This window comes from Canis aureus, chromosome 4 (genome assembly GCF_053574225.1).
Source record: "Canis aureus isolate CA01 chromosome 4, VMU_Caureus_v.1.0, whole genome shotgun sequence".
NCBI classification, from domain to species: domain Eukaryota; kingdom Metazoa; phylum Chordata; class Mammalia; order Carnivora; family Canidae; genus Canis; species Canis aureus.
Window position 1 is genome coordinate 10,912,469 of NC_135614.1, and position 15,074 is coordinate 10,927,542.

The 15,074-nt window shown below is 47.9% G+C and overlaps 1 long non-coding RNA gene across 3 annotated transcripts in view; it reads left to right on the forward strand.

The window, feature by feature from the left end:
- Positions 1–11,704, forward strand: part of LOC144312175 (uncharacterized) — a 51,110-nt gene extending 39,406 nt beyond the window's left edge. The window contains exons 6-8 of one of the 3 annotated variants that reach the window (XR_013377607.1): positions 5,136–5,243; positions 8,822–8,900; positions 11,275–11,704. This is a non-coding gene — a long non-coding RNA (uncharacterized LOC144312175). Of the gene's footprint in view, positions 1–1,909; positions 1,988–2,142; positions 2,480–5,135; positions 5,244–8,821; positions 8,901–11,274 lie in introns of those variants that run through there. The other 2 variants (XR_013377604.1, XR_013377605.1) reach the window with 2 other exon arrangements.
- The last annotated feature ends 3,370 nt before the right edge of the window (positions 11,705–15,074 follow it).

The window sequence follows — 15,074 nt, forward strand, 5'->3', positions numbered from 1 at the left end:
GTTGGTTTGCTCCACAGATTTCAGCCTTGCTCACACCCCAGTGCATGAGTTAATTCCTTAAAATCAATTCTCTCCCTGTCTTTTCCTCCACATCCATGCATACGTCCTACTGGTCCTGTTTCTCTGCAGAACCCAGACTAACACACTCTCCTGTCTTTTCTTTCTCCGGACTTCTTCCACCATTCCTGTTCATCAAACTCTGATCTATGTTTCAAGAGCTTTCCTGTGGGGTACTCTCGATTCCTTGTGACACATGTGTGACCAGCCCCATCTCCTTTCATGGGATGTCCTGTGCTTCTCTCTGAGCTGAGTTGCAGTCATGCTCTGCCTGTCTAAAACTCATCAATTTCTGGCTCCTGCCTGTGATGGAGCATCAGCCCCATGAAGGCAGAGATTCTTGGCCTATAGTTAGGCACCCAGTAAATATGCAAAGATACTCAGAGAATTTTCCCAGCAAGAACTAATTCAAAATGTATCTTCCCAGAACATACACCAACTATATCAGCCCCAAATCCACATTTTGTGAAGGAAATGTAGAGCAAGACAGGCTACGTTCATGTAGTGTTTCAGTCATAAAAATGAATAAAGGACCTAGACATTTCTGATGTCTTTTTCTGTAGCACTGGGTCATTACAGATGGGGGCAAATCAGCATTTCTTGTTTTGCTAATGAATAAAAATCCATGTGGTGAGACAAAGAAAAGCTGGGACACCCAGCAGTTAACTGCTCCCAGTGGGGAGCCTGGTCAAGGTCCTAGTGCATTAAGCGACCTAGTGGCCTGTGACCACCCAGGAGGGACATCAGGAGTCACCTGGCAGCTTGTCTGGCTGTGCAAACCACATGCCAATCTTCCCGCTGGAAGAAGGGGAGCCAAGACAACGTGCAGTCGTGCAAATCCCCGCCTGGCAGCCAAGTTGCAGCCTGGGGGCTGGCAGATGGAGACTGGTGGATTCCTCGCAGCTGCAAGCTCGCTCAAAAGCTCCTTTTGAAGCAATGACTCTGGCACCTCACGGGAGTGCATGGCCTGCCACTGAGGGCATAAAATTAATAATGCATACTTAGCATTTAGGTACCACTGTCGGGTTGGCCAAATCAGTAGCACTTGAATTTTCTATTTCTTCCAGGGGTTGCTTCCCAGAGAGATTTATTGTTGAGCTGCTGATAATGAAGCCAGCACTAAAGAGAACTGGCAAGGCATGAGTCACCCTCCTGTAAGGGGTTTAGAACAAAACCCAGCCAGAGTTTAGCCCCAAAGATACAATCAACACTGCAACCATCAGCCAATAGGGGAGGGGCAGGAGGCTGGCCAGTCTGGTCCTGCTGCCTCTGATCCAGCCTGCATTTTTTTATTTTTGTTTTTTGTTTTTTTCAATCTGAAGATGAAGGGAGTGAGCCATAGCATCCTTAGGTCCCTTTCAGGTCAAACAGCCTCCATCATGGGCACTTCTCGAGGCTGAAGAATGGAAGATTCAGGCAGAGTCCATCGTCTCCAGGGTACTGTTTTTCATTCCTGCCTCGCTGACCAACCTCAACAGAGAGGCTGCTGCTTCCTTCATAGGCTCTGAGTGCCTGAGACCAGTCAGATGGGGTCCTTGAGAGGAGCATGTATAAATCTAGTAGGGACAGGCGGGTCTATACCCTCTCATTTGCTGTCAGGCCGGTAACAAACAAAAGTGAACCAGTGGCTTCTGGATGCTGGTCCTGTGGGTGGATGTGGTTTATTCTTCATTCAGGTCACTGCTGCACGGCTCGGCCCCTCCTGCCCAGCACAGACAGGTCGTGACCAGAGACGAATGGCATTCGGGTTCTTGACAGTGGAGACCCTCTGCAATGCCCGGTCTTTCCCCAGGGGGTATGGTCACACCTAGCGCTCTGCACTAGCAGACGTGTGGCTTCCACCCCCTCCCAGATTCCAGGTGGCAATGTGGAGCAGCCCATCTCTGGGAGGATAAGCCTCCGCAGCACATGTGAACACACCAAGTAGAAGGTCAGTGGAGGTGCTCCCTCCGCCCCTTCCCCATCAGCTGCAGGGAGGGGTGATTACTACACGACACCCGTTGTCCCCGATAAGCCCCCACGATGTCAGGGCCACCAAGGTGCCCACCTGGAGGAGGGCATCACCAGGGCTCCCTCTGACCACAGGACCACGGTGTGCTGGGGCCGTCGGGCCAAGCTCTCGGAGAAGAGACTAGAGTGAAAGTGTGTTCACGGGGACATCTGGGAGGTTCCTTGAACGAGACAGACCAAGGAGCAAAACCACATTGCCCGCCCTTCGCCCCCTCCTCCCTGGAGCGCCGATGGAGTGCGGGTGGTCTGCAGCGCACGGGGACCGCAGGGTGACCTGAAGCATGGGTGCTCCCTGCCAGAGGCGGGGCTGAAGGTGGGAGATGCCTGCGGCCCTGACGTTGTGGGGCACCCGCAGCACCCACCTCCTCCTACCCCTGAGCTTCAGTGAGAGGAAAAGCAACTTCTATTTGAGAAGATTCACAATTGATTTGAGTCTCCTCTTAAATATTGTCAAATGCACTCTGCGGGGAGAGCCGGCCGCCTCTGCTGTGAGCCGGGGCAGGTTTGGGCTGTGATCTGAGGGCCCACCTTGACCCAGCAGCTGGGGGGGGGGGCGCTGGGGGGGCTCCTGCTCTGCTCCGCTCTGGGGCCCCACCACAGGCCACATCCTGCTCTCTGCTGCTCCACCGCCCCCTTCCCCTTCCCCCCTTCCCCCCACTTCCCCTCCTTCCCAGGGGAGCAGATGCTGAGCTAGGTTGGCACCTGGCGTTTGTGATGGGTTTTCGGTTTTTACCAGGGGGGATGAGGGAAGCTCTGTGGGTCCCCTTGTACAGGCGCTAGAGTCAGAGCTGGAACCTGGGTGGAAGAGGCACAAAGCTTGGGCACACAGTAAGGGGGCGGTACACCGCAATAGATGAAACAGATAAATAAAGAACAGAGGCCCTTTCAAAAAAAAAAAAAAAAAACGACGCTGCAAATGCCAGGAGGTAAAGATTGTTACCATGGCGATGCAGGGCTTGGGGCTGGGACAGCAGGAGGGCCGGCAGTGAACACTCGGCAGTGAACACTTGTTGGAAATGAAATGCAAAGAGGGGGTGCCCGGCAGAGGTTTCCAGCAAGCTGTGGGACCCCAGTTCTCTTCTCTCCCACCTCTGCCTTCCGAGTCGGATGAAGACCCTCGAAGGCCAGCAGGTGCAGGACGCGGGACCTGGTCCCTCCAGGCCCTTCAGCGAGTACAGCAGGGCTTTTGTTTGTTTGGAAAAGGCGCGCAGGCGGCTGGGGGATCCCCCGTGCCCTCCCACCGGCTCGCCTCCCCGATTGCTCTCTTCTGAGTCCACTGTTTGGAATCAGGCTTCCCTCCCTCTGCTGTGGCGCTGGGAAAAGGAGTCTCACTCTTCCTGCCTTCCTCTTTATCTTCCCGTTTTATTTGGTGCCAGAGTCCCTAACTGCAGAAGGCCAGGGTCCCTAACTGCAGAAGGCCGGGTGACAGGAGTGAAAACTTGCACACCAGAAAATGCGGCACTCCACCCCTGGAACTGCTTTGAGTTGGCTCTGGTGCCCCCGCTCCTGTTCATGGTTGGGAGTCAGGAAAGGCAGGACCCAGGGAAGAGGACTCAAGTTCATCAGAGAAGGGAGCTCAGTCTGGTTACTTTCAAACTGTCTTTCTCAGGGTCACGGTTTCTTAGAAGTTAAGGCTCCATTTTTAGGGTTTGTCCCTCACCCTCTCCCTAGCTCCTATGAGAGAGTATTAGAGTAAATGGCCAGGTCTGGGGGTTGGTGAGGACTGGCCTTGGGCCCACTGTGTGTTCCCAGGACCCGAGGCCTCCTCAGGAACATTCCTTGGGCTCCATCACTAGGCACCCCAGTAGCACTTGCTATCAGTCAGCTCTGGCCTGTCGCTCACAGAGTTGGCACCTGGGCTGGAGGCCCCACTCACTGACTACCCTATTTCTGCCACCTCTCAACATTAGCCATGTACCTTAGCCAGCCCCAGCTTAGGCCATCACCCCACAACCTCTGCTATGGAGTCACCTTGCACCTTGCCACCGCAGCTCTCCCCAGCTCACTTCAGTTTCTTTCCAATCACAAATAAGCAGTTCTCCTGCCCTAACACACCATCCCGTCATTTATTTTTTGCCATGACCTCTCCATGTTGCAGTAGGATGCAATGATGTTGCTGAGTCCCATGGAAAGAAACAGTGGGGAAGGCCCTCCTTTGGCCTCTCTGAGATGTCTACCATTAGCCACAATCTCCCCTGGTTAATGGTCTCAGAGGGAGGAGTCAGGACCCTCACACTGGATCATCATGACCCTTTTGCTCCAAGTCAGAGGACTTCCTGCCCTTCCTGTCTGCAGGGTGGGGAGGGATTTACTCTCCATCACTGTTGCCTTCTTCCCTACCTTAGGGACCTCCGTGGTGTGAATGGTACCAACCCCTTCATTCTCTCTGGAATTTCTTGTGGCTTAGTCTAGATAGTGGAATGAGCACAATGAATGAAGTCATGTATAGATCACAAAGCATTTTAAAATTGTTGATAATTTTCTTTGAAGTAACATTGAGTCACAATTATAACACCTATGAATTAAAGGATATGTCAATTAGAGATCAATACTATTATTGATCAATACTATTAATCCTTTGAATATTTTATAAACTAGAAATTTTTATAAGCAAATTCCTATGTAAGTATATTTACAGACCTAGGTACCTTTTATAAGACACCAAAATTCTACTGCTCTAAACAAGCTGGCAGGGCATATCAGTCAGGAATTTAGTTGCCTCTAATAGAAACCTAATTAAAGGGATTTCAAAATTAGTGCTAATTCGCACAGTCTGAATCTGGGAAGTCCAGGGTTGGAGGAGCTGCTCAAAAAATCTGTTGGAGACAAAGTGTCATTCTAACTTCCTCTTTCATCATCCCCAGAATGTTGGCATTCATCCTTAGGTTTGTTGCCTCTTAGTACAAGGTGGCTGCAGCACCTCCAGACCTCACACCCACACTTTGGCCAGAAATATGAAGGAAGAACAAAAAAGGAAGGGGAGACATCAGAGTCAGGAAAGTAAATCTTGCTAGAAACTCTCAAAATTTTTTTTACAAAACCAAACATTTTCATTTGGTTCATCACAGCCTGAGTCTGGAAACCGCCTACAGAGAATCATCCTACAGTGGTGGGGACTGACAACTGACAATTCTGATGCTCTCTATGTCAGAAAAGGGGCCATACTTACAGAGTATGTAAGTATTCACAGCTCAGAGTAACAGGAGGGAAAAAAGGGGGCCCAAGGGGGAGAGTTAAGATCTTCCTGGTGTTTCTCTAAGTACAAAAAACCCACAAGCCCCACGGGAAGTGAGGAACTCTGGGCTGGGCCATTGGACAGAACTGTATTAAATAACTATTCCTAACTAAAGGAATTCTGAGAAAGCAAGTATTTTTAGCTCCCACACTGGTCATAACTAGGGTTTATATAGTTATAAAAGGAGGGGGGAGGGTAGGTGGAGGAATGGGAATCAATATTGGGTAGACAGCTGACAATGTCTACCAGGCATGGGATTAGGGCAAGATATGTAATCTTTCTGGGCCTCAGTTTCTTCAGTTACCAGATGACTATTGAACTAGATATGAAAATCCCAAAATTCTTCACCCAAGAGTTCCTAATAGTAGAGGATAGCCAACTCCTTACCCCATTCCCATTTCAGAGAGAAAACCCACAGAGGACCACAAAATTCCATTGAGGCCTCGTAATTCATCTTGAAAACACAGGAGGTTTTTTTTTATTCCAGGAATTATGTTAACATAATTATAAAATACAAAAATGCTTTTTTAATCTACATGTACGGTTGTTAGATGTTTGTCCCATGACTTTGCACACACCACCTCCTCAGGGCATGGGCACCCAACTTTGAGAAACTCTTCTCTTCAACGCTAAGTATGACAGGATTTTCCAGTTTCCACCATGGAAGGACTTGTGAGCCAGGCATTTGGAGATCAGTGTGAAACTGGAGAGAGTAGTTGGCTGGTCCTGCTGAGGTCTGAACGAGAGCTTCCTTTTAAAAAATACACCATTTGGTCTCTGTGGATGTACGCCAATATATGCAGCTGTCCTCCGCGTCCTAGAACTTGGATCTCTGCCTCATAAACACTCATAGCTTTGGCTGATGCTCTATTGGTTGGAGACTTCTTGATTTAATGTTGCAAATAGTGATGGCCCTATTCACCGGATGATGTAGGAGGGCCTGTTGCTTCTTTCCCAAGGTCCAAGAGCAACAGCTGAGAGAGAGACCTTTTCAGGGGTCCTCAAGACCCATGTCAGAGAAGCAAATCTGAAGCAGCAGCTTCTACTTACTTGGTTCCATCCTTCTTATCCACACACCCTGGAAGAATTGCTACAGAGGGACCTCCAGGCAGGAGGGAAGGGAATGTGCCCCACCCCACCTGCATTCCTTCTCCTCTGAAGGAATCAAGTGAAGTTCATTGTGCTTGGTCGTTTCTCCCCAAGGTTAAGAGTTTTCTGAATACCCATTTTGTGTACTAGTGATGATAAGAAACCATTGATTTTGAGAAGAGAAGTGTCAATAAACATTCCTCTAAACTGTGTTGCAGAGAACATCCTGGAGATGCTGAGAAGACAGTGGGGTGGGGTGGGGTGGAAAGTACCCTGTGGAGAGACGCCCCATCCTGTGGAACTCCTCAGGAAGATTCTCAATGCCTATCTTCATGCTAAAGGCTCTGGGAAATTCTGGAGAGAGGAGCCCTATTTAACTTCAGGAAGCCCAGGAGTTCCACAACTCATATGAATGTGGAACTCTTTTTTATCACTCACCTAACCTATCGCTAACCACTGAAGGCATGTGTTTCGTGGAAGAGAGCTTTAGGAGACATGGCTCAGTCTGGCTGGACTTCAGTGGACTCTCATCCATAGTCACACGTGTTCTGCAAGCTCCCATGAGGCCTTCTCTACTGTCTAGGATATGAAAGGAGAAGCCACAGGTTGTCTATTTTATTCTCAGCCAATGTTCTCTGCTCCTAAGTGCCTTGGATCAGCTCTCACTTATTTTGTCCCATCTACAAAGCAAGGATGGCAATCCTTACTACACAAAAACATTGAGGCAGTTACTGGTAAAGGGCTTAAAGAAGGAAATGCTGATGGTTTATCCAAAGGACATATGGCATGTTGGTCCAGACAGGTCTTATTTCACTTCACTGTGCTCTGGCTTGGATTGGGATTGAAATGTAGAATGTTAAAATTTACAAAGACTTGGTTTTAGGTTAAGCTTGTTGATTAGCAGCGAAAAGGGGAAAGAGCAGAAAAAGGAACAGGAAGGAAATGAATTGAAAAGAGAAGTAACTAAGTGGAAGATGAAAGGAAGGAAGGGCTGGGGTGGGTGCTTCTCAAAGACTTTAGTCTCCCAGACACAGTAGAATGTTGGCGATGAACACGCCAGGTTACCCACTCCTCCCTTCTCCGCCACAGCACATTAAATACATGTGGGTTTTAATGTTTTTTAAAAAAAACAAAAACCAAGAAGGAGCTGAAGATAATATCAGATGCTGCTCGTTATGTCAGTGAAGATTTCCCCCATGTAATCCGATCTAATCAGATTGGATGAAGGATGCCCTAGAAGCGCCAATATGGTGCTTGGCAGGGGGGTGCACACAGATGCAACATGCATGCAGGGGGCTGTGCACAGATCCAACATGTGTGCAGGGGGTGCACGCAGATGCAACATGCATGCAGGGGGGTGCACACAGATGCAACATGCATGCAGGGGGTGCACAGAGATGCAACATGCATGCAGGGGGGTGCACAGAGATGCAGTATGCAGGGGGGTGTGCACAGGTGCAGCATGTGCACAGGGGGTGCACATGGGTGCAGCATGCATGCAGGGAGGTATGCACAGATGCCACATGCATCTCAATCCAGGGTGCGGGCAAGAAGAAGCCACCAGGAAGTAAAGGAGGAAAGGATAAGGCTGGCCAGGTGACTGCCCATAGGAACCCCTTTTCCTTTTTCCTGATTTTGGGGGAAAGAGAATAAGAAGCTCTATTTCGTGAAATTTAAGATTGCCATTTACCTCTGAGCCATTCCAAATCATCTTAAAGGGAAAAGGTCAGGGATAAATAAGTAATAAACACAAAGAACAAAAGGAAGATGGCATGGGAAAGCATTGGATACTAGGTCAGAAGATCGGGGCTCAAACTCGAATCCTTGGTAGCTGAGTCTTTATGTGCCTGGGATGCCTGCACTTCCCAGAGCCTCAATTTCTACATCTACGAGATGAGGGTAATGGTGTGTTTCTCACAGGATTGTGAAAAGCAGTTGCGATCCCGCAGGCGCACAGTAAGTGGGGTCAGATTTCTTGTCACCTCCTTGCTCACCAGATTGAGCTGAGGAAGCTGGAACGAGGTTTAAAACACCGCAGCCTACCAGGAGTCGTTTACATCATTTCAAATCACTCACGGCAACTCCATCGTGCTGCTAAAGACTATAATCATCTCAATGCTTTTTCTGCTTTTAAACATAAATATTTTAGAATAGGGAACATTACCAGCAGCCAGTTCTTTAAAACCTCCCACATGAGGAATGCAGCTAGTAAAAGAGGTTTGATAACGCACAAATTTGTGTTAAAAACATTGAAATATAATGAAGTTACCGACAGCTTCCTAATCTTTCATGCTATCTGGGCTTCTGATTGTACTACTTTCTTTTAGTTTTGCTCAATGACAGGCTTATAAAAAGAAAAAAAAAACCTACATTTTAAAAGATAACCGAGGGTAGCATTTTGATGTATTTCCTTTTAATCGAGAACCAAAGGAGATGCCACCGCTGTCCCCATGGAACCAGGCTCCACCCTTCCCCAGTCCTGGGAACAACCCTGCCCATCTGAGATCAGGTAAATGGGCACACCCAATGGGAGGTCTCCTTGGCTTTTTCCAGTGAGTCTTGGTCCTGGCTGAAACTCTACCATTTGGTCCCTGCCTTCCCTTTCTGATGATAATTTTCTTCCTGCCCTGTTCTCCCACTCTGTGGGCCATTTCTCTTCCTGTCTGTCATCTTTCCCCATCTGACCTGCTCCAAGGAAGGCCCCCTGCTTTCCATCCTCCTCCCGCCTTTCAGGCCAAGTCATAAGGTTGGTCTTTGGTGTCAACTGGCCCATCCAGACACCAATTAGTAGAATAGGCATAATAACTCATATATAAATTAAATATTAAAAAGGAAGCAGGTGTCCAGCATGATGTCTGACCAAATGGCTGCTTAATAGTGGTTGATATTAATATTTATATTAATAATAATATAATAATAATAATAATAATAATAATAATAACTCAGCCTGGCACCCTGGGCATATCCTGACCCTAACATGGACAAGGCCATCCCAGACACTCAGAACACCTGTAGACTGATCAAGGCAGAGAACTTTCCTAGGACTATCAGGAAACAACATTAAAGGATGCCAAGCCTTTGGCTTGGAAGGAGGCTGCAAGGTAGAAAGGCAACTCCAGGCATGATCAGAACTAAGGAGCCAGCAAGCTCAGACTGATGGATTGAAGGTGATGTGGTCCCTTCCTCCAGAGAACCACACTGCTTTTTCTTGGTCCTCCCCCAGTCTTTCTCTTTCCACCCTCTTCCCTCCCTTTCTTTGACCTATCTTCCCTTTTTCCTTTCTAAAGGCTAAGCAGTGGCAAGATTAATTAGATTCACTGAAAGTCATCTACAAATCTGAATGGAAACTCTGGAGATGTGCCCTTACAAAAAAAGAAAAAAGTAACAGAAGAGATAAAAGAGAGAAAGCTGGGGCTTTTAAAATGTACCCACTGAAGCCAGGAAATAACACTAGAATTAGATAAAAGCATTATCTGAGGCCATGGCCTTTAGTTACCACCAATATACAGGTGATTCATGAGTTTTCCTCTCTAGCCTCTCCTCTGAGCTCAGGCCTGTCCCCTGGCTGACATCTGACACCTCTACAATCTCAAAATGACATGTCTAAAGGTAACATTTTGCTCTTTCACCCCAAACTTTCACCTCAATCCTCTTCTGGGTTTCCATTCTCAATTCATCCTCCTGGACACACCAGAAATCTGAAAGTGGTTTCAGATTTCAATGCCCCTCGCCCCTGCCTCTGGCTACCACAAACCAATTCTCTGTATCTATGAACTTGTTGCCTTTTATTCCACATATAAGTGAGATCACATAGTATTTGTCTTTCTCTGTCACATAGGTGTTTCCTCTTTGTTGTCACAAAGGACAAGATTTCATTTTAAGACCATTTTAATTTTATTCTTTTTTTGTTTTGTTTTGTTTTTTTGTTTTTGTTTTTTCATTTTCATTTTATTCTAATAACAATTTCTTCTTATTATCCAGAAGATAAAGACCAAAATCCCTAACAGGGCCTGGGGAGTCCAGTCCCTGTGGGAAACAGACCCCAACTACCTGGCCTTACCTATTACCATGTCCCTTATTTTATGTCCCCTCAACACACTGGCTTCTTTCACCCCCTCTAACCAGATGCATCCCCTCCTTCCCAGGTGGGGCTTTAGTGCTGCAGCTTCCTCCACCCAGGAAAGGGTTCTCCCACCCTCCCACTCACAGCTGTGCTTACTCTTCCCTTCCATCTCAGCCCCATCCCTCTCCTCAGGGAAGCTTCCTCTGTCCACCTCCTGGACTCCATGAATTACCTCCTTCTATCTCCCTGTACTTCATTCCATAACCAAACACATTAGTAATTCTCCATTTTATTTGAGTGTTTTTAATTAATATCCATCTCATTGGGCTCTAGACTCCTTGAGGACAGAGATCGTGCCCTCTCTTTTCCTGCTCTGCCTTATATTCCTAGCACTTGGCACAGGCTGCCACAGGACAATATTAATGGCAGGTATTACCAAAAGGGTTGTATAGCCTTGGGAAGATGCCTGTAGCTCTGTACCCTTGCCTAGTTTCTCCCTCCCAGGAGACTGTAATTATAAAAGATGTGCAGGTCTGTTGTTAATGTTTGCCTGCACAAAAGTTCACATAATGAACCTGAACCTTTTAAATATATTGTTCTTGATGTCTGCATCAAATGTTTTGACTACATATATTTGAGCCTTATCAATATTTCTAAGTACCAACAGTGTACCAGAATTGTCCAAGGTATAAAGATTATGATTTGTGCCTAGGAAACTTACAGTTGTGTAAACCGATATTAATCCCAATTGAACCAAATAACAATATTTAGGTCTTCTGAGGTGCATACACTCATTTATCATCTACCTCTCATTTTACAGTCCCAACGTGGAGAAGCAGTCTCGATTATCTCTACAGGCAGAGAGAACTGGAAGCAAATAAATGTGGCATCACTTGCCCAAGGGCAGAGTCAGAAACAGAAGAGGGAATGATAATCATAATAACTTGCATTTGTGAAGTGCTTTTCCCACTGAAAAATCCTGAGCTCTTAGCAATGCACAATCTAATTCATCATTACAATAATGCTATGAGGTTAAACAAGAAGTGTTGATATCTTAGTAGGGAAAAGTTTTAAAATATAGCTGTGTAGCTAACTTCATAACCATGTGGTTAGATTGGATTTAAAAATCATGTTTTGCATTACACTCAAATATGGATTATTAGGAACTCAGTGAGAGTTCCAAGGCAGAGAAAATTAGTCAGGGCTTTCCCCACTCTATCTCTGGCTTCCTGTGTCCCGAGTTTAAACCAGAGCAAAAGACACAGGGTAGGCATTTAAGGGAATGCATGTGAATGTGGACTCAGTCAAACATAAGTCCTCTCTACACTCAGCACTAGGACCTTAGACAAGAAACTTAACCTCGAATGAGCCTCTTTTCTCATTAGTAGAATAGGTATAATAACTCAACTACATATATAAATTAAATATTAAAAAGGAAGCAGGTGTCCAGCATGATGTCTGACCAAATGGCTGCTTAATAGTGGTTGATATTAATATTTATATCTATCAGTAACAATAAATGGTTTTTGCAGTTTTTTTAAAAGTTGTAAACAAATGGTCAAGTTAACCTGGCAAGAAGTTCTGAAGATCAGGCATTTGCATGGAGTTCAGGTAAAAAGTGCAGAGGAGTCAGTTGAGACTTATTAGCAGGCTCCATCCTCCCATGGGGTCCCAAATTCTCATTTAAGGGCATCGCTCTTCTCCATTCCATTTCCAATGGAACTCACATATGGTGGATCTGTGGGTAAAGATGAAGAGGCCTTTCCCTGGGTTGGACCCTCAGGGAGAGGAAACCAATGTGGAGAGAGACAGCACCTAGAATTTCTCAAATCAATCCAAAGCAAGAACAAGGCAAGTTCTAACCTTGGGGATCTGCCAGAGATGTCCCAGAGGGAATATTCCTGGGGAGTAATGACTGAAGAAATATGAAATTGAAGAAAAATACTTTTCTGAGAACACCAAAACCAAACCTTCCCTGGGAGATAGTCAGGAAACTTCCACACCACCCAAGATGTAGCACACTGTCTGAAACTCCACCTGTCAGGGGAACTCCTATTAGGCAAACAGAATGCCTTCTTTAAAACACTGAAGCCGGAGGAGGAGGGGCAAGGTGGCGGAAGAGTAGGGTCCCCAAATCACCTGTCCCCACCAAATTACCGAGATAACCTTCAAATCATCCTGAAAATCTATGAATTCGGCCTGAGATTTAAAGAGAGGCCAGCTGGAACGCTACAGTGAGAAGAGTTCGCGCTTCTACCAAGGTAGGAAGACGGGGGGGGGGGGAAAGAAATAAAGAAACAAAGGCCTCCAAGGGGGAGGGGCCCCGCCAGGAGCCGGGCTGAGGCCGGGGCGAGTGTCCCCAGGACAGGAGAGCCCCGTCCCGGAGACGCAGGAGCTGCACCGACCTTCCCGGGGGAAAGGGGCTCGCGGGGAGTTGGAGCAGGACCCAGGAGGGCGGGGATGCCCTCGGGCTCCGGGGACACTAACAGACACCTGCGCCCCGGGAGAGTGCGCCGAGCTCCCTAAGGGCTGCAGCGCGCACGGCGGGACCCGGAGCAGCTTGGGGGGCTCGGGGGCGGCTCCGCGGAGGGGGGCGGGGCGGGAGCAGCTCGGAGGGGCTCGGGAACCGCTCCGCGGAGGGGGCTGCGGGGTGGGAGCAGCTCGGGGGGCTCGGGGGCGGCTCCGCGGAGGGGGCTGCGGAGCGGGAGCAGCTCGGGGGTGGGGGTCGGGGGTGGCTCCGCAGAGGGGGCTGCGGGGCGGGAGCAGCTCGGGGGGGGCTGGGGGCGGCTCCGCGGAGGGGGCTGCGGGGCGGGAGCAGCTCGGGGGGCTGGGGGCGGCTCGCGGAGGGGGCTGCGGGGCGGGGGCAGCTCGGAGGGGCTCGGGGGCGACTCCGCGGAGGGGGCTGCGGCCCGGGAGCGCGAATCCAGCAGCGCAGGCTCCGGAGCACAGGGCGCCGGGACACAGCCCAGGATCCCGCCTCCCCCGGGACAGGCAGAGGCCGGGAGGGCCCAGGACAGCGAGGACGCTCCTGCCCCAGCTGAGCAGATCAGCGGCCCCGCCCCGGAGCCTCCAGGCCCTGCAGACCGAGAGCTCCGGAGTTCCTGCGGGGGCTGACTCCAGGGCTCCAGAGCTGGCCCCGCCACTGGGGTTGTTCCTCCAGGGGCCTCACGGGGTAAACAACCCCCACTGAGCCCTGCACCAGGAGGGGGCAGAGCAGCTCCCCCGAGTGCTAACACCTGAAAATCAGCACAACAGGCCCCTCCCCTAGAAGACCAGCTAGACGGACAAGTTCCAGGAGAAGCCAAGGGACTTAAAGTATACAGAATCAGAAGATACTCCCCCGTGGTTTTTTGTTTTGTTTTGTTTTGTTTTGTTTTGCTTTTTGATTTGTTTGCTTCCCCCACCCTTTATTTCCCTTTCTTTTTCTTTCTCTTTTTCTTCTTCTTTTTTCTTTTTTTCTTCTTTTTTTTTCTCTTTCTTTTTTCTTTCCTTCTTTCTCTCCTCTCTTTTTCTCCTTTTCCCAATACAACTTGCTTTTTGGCCACTCTGCACTGGGCAAAATGACTAGAAGGAAAACCTCACCTCAAAAGAAAGAATCAGAAACAGTCCTCTCTCCCACAGAGTTATAAAATCTGGATTACAATTCAATGTCAGAAAGCCAATTCAGAAGCACTATTATACAGCTACTGGTGGCTCTAGAAAAAAGCATAAAGGACTCAAGAGACTTCATGACTGCAGAATTTAGAGCTAATCAGGCAGAAATTAAAAATCAATTGAATGAGATGCAATCCAAACTAGAAGTCCTAACAACGAGGGTTAACGAGGTGGAAGAATGAGTGAGTGACATAGAAGACAAGTTGATGGCAAAGAGGGAAACTGAGGAAAAAAGAGACAAACAATTAAAAGACCATGAAGATAGATTAAGGGAAATAAACGACAGCCTGAGGAAGAAAAACCTACGTTTAATTGGTGTTCCCGAGGGCGCCGAAAGGGACAGAGGGCCAGAATATGTATTTGAACAAATTGTAGCTGAAAACTTTCCTAATCTGGGAAGGGAAACAGGCATTCAGATCCAGGAAATAGAGAGATCCCCCCCCTAAAATCAATAAAAACCGTTCAACACCTCGACATTTAATAGTGAAGCTCCTTAAAGCAGCAAGAGACGAGAAATCCCTGACTTTTATGGGGAGGAGTATTAGGGTAACAGCAGACCTCTCCACAAACTACCAAAACTGGAACAGGAAGAAATAGAAAACCTGAACAGGCCAATAACCAGGGAGGAAATTGAAGCAGTCATCAAAAACTTCCCAAGACACAAAAGTCCAGGGCCAGATGGCTTCCCAGGGGAATTCTATCAAACGTTTAAAGAAGAAACCATACCTATTCTACTAAAGCTGTTTGGAAAGATAGAAAGAGATGGAGTACTTACAAATTCGTTCTATGAGGCCAGCATCATCTTAATTCCAAAACCAGACAAAGACCCCACCAAAAAGAATTACAGACCAATATCCCTGATGAACATGGATGCAAAAATTCTCAACAAGATACTGTCCAATAGGATCCAATAGTACATTAAGAAAATTATTCACCATGACCAAGTAGGATTTATCCCCGGACATA